Here is a 2,375-nt window from a genome sequence, read left to right as displayed (position 1 = left end):
AATTTTTTGCTAAGAGATCTAAAATTGCCAGTGAATTTAATATTGACATCAACTTATATGACATCAAAGCTGGCACTAACTGCTAGTGAGATGCTAACCATTTCATTATGTTTGACATTGCTTCGTTTTGATAATTTTAATGACGAAGATGCACCTTATTGGGATATGATCATTATCCATTGTAATATTTTATTGATATTAAACAGCCGTTGTAATGAACATATTGAATCATTGCATTTTCTGATTCCACAACTTGTTAACTATATCAAAACATTATATAACGGCACTAGAGTAACAGCAAAGCTCCATTTTATCACACATTATCCCGACCTTTCAAGCTACATGGGAACAATAAAAACCTTCTGGTGCATGCATTTTGAACAACGACATCATATTTTTAAAAAGCTAGCAAGAGTTTGTCAGCAATTCAAAAACCCTATATATTTATTTTCAAAAAGATTTTAAATGCATGAAACTTGTAGACGTCTTCTTGAAAGAAGTAATGAAATTGTTTCAGGTAAGCATGAAGGTAAGCATGAAGGTAAGCATGAAGGTAAGCATGAAGGTAAGCATGAAGGTCATAATAATCATAATAATTGATGCAATCATAATAATTGATGAGCTACTTTTTTTTTGTTTTCATGCAATATATAATAAATATGTTTTATTTTTCAGGCTCCATCTCATATGCAAAGGTATCTCTTCATCATGCTCAAGAACTACTTCTTGAACCGTTTGAACCAAATTTAAACACAATTTTTCATACAAAAACATTAACAGTCCAGGGAAAACAGTTGACAGTATCTTCTTATTTGATTCTAAGCGAAGAAAAAGCAGTTAAAATAAATTACTTGATGTCTATTAACAATGTTTGGTATGCAATGTGCCAAGAAACAGCAGTATCATTTTTTCCTTTGGTTAACTCGTATGTTGTAGAGCATCATAAAAACTTACTTTCTTTACTTGACATTTTTTCTCTTAAATTAAGTTCATGTAAATCTGTTAAAATAAGAGAAAAAGATTTTATTTTCTGATCATTTATCATATGAATATTTATTATGAGTTGTTATTTCTGCCTTTGATTAATTTATTTTATTTAAAAACTAACAAAACTAGTTAAAACACAATGATACAGGGTTAAAATGGGACAGGGTTAAAAACTGAGACAAGTCTCATGTAGTAAAAATGTAAAAAAAATATATATATATTTTTTAGTAATTATTATAAAAAATTATAATTAATATAACATTTTTAATATGTACGTAAGTACATATTTCATATGTAAGGTATTTTGATATATAATCCCAATGAGTTATTTTTAGGGTACAGTATTTGAAACAGATAAACAGGGCCACTGAGAGCCAAGGTTAAAAAACCCTGGCAAACTTCCCCGCACACCTCTGGTCCAGGTGGATCTGGTCCACCTCTGTTGACTGGGGCTGCATTTGATGATGATGATTAATCATCATCAGCATCTTAATCATCGATGATGATCATCATCAGCAGCATCTTAATCATAGATGATGATCATCATCAGCAGCATCTTAATCATTGATGATGATCATCATCAGCAGCATCTTAATCATTGATGATGATGATCATCATCATCATTATTATCATCATCAAGCATACAGTTGATGATGATGATGATCATCATCATCTTAATCACTGTCATCATTATCATTCTCTCTGATACACACTATAAATATAATTACTATTTTCAAACTCTCTCTATGATCATCTTTAAATTTATAATTTTATTGACTTCAATCCCCCTCCCTCCCCAAAGCCTAAGGAGCTACATTTTTAAGTTGTTGGTGCAAACCTCTCTCAACTCTTTAAATTCACAAGCTTTGAAGAAAAACACAAGCTTTGATGTACTACATTGAAAAACAAGTTAAACGCAGTACATCAAGCAGGGCTGGAGTTACCAATAGGAATCTTTATGTTTATTTAGTTTTAGTTTTAGCTAAATTTTAGTATTTATGAGTAATAAGAGCCCAAATATCTTATTCTGCCTAGGGCCTCCTGGTATATAAATCCGGCCCTGACTACAAGTGGCGAGATGAGGGATTAAACAGGCTACCACTACATCATTTAAATATTTTTTTCAAAGTTTCTTGAATCATTTAAAATAAAATTGATAATAATAATAATAATAATAAAAAAAATTTAGTCTAAAGTGATTGTTAAGCCTTGAAACCCCATTCCCATCATATAACTGTTTCACTTTTAGGTTGTTGTTTTTAATATATTATTTATATATTTTTAATATATAAGTTGTTTTTGAATACATATATTAAATAAAGCTTTTATGATTTTTATTTTATTTTTTTTATTAACATTAAAAATAACTTATATTGATCTATTTCATT

The sequence above is a fragment of the Hydra vulgaris genome, chromosome 11, assembly GCF_038396675.1.
Source record: "Hydra vulgaris chromosome 11, alternate assembly HydraT2T_AEP".
NCBI lineage: Eukaryota > Metazoa > Cnidaria > Hydrozoa > Anthoathecata > Hydridae > Hydra > Hydra vulgaris.
The sequence above is the reverse complement of the archived record's forward strand: the minus strand, read 5'-3'. Positions refer to the sequence as shown.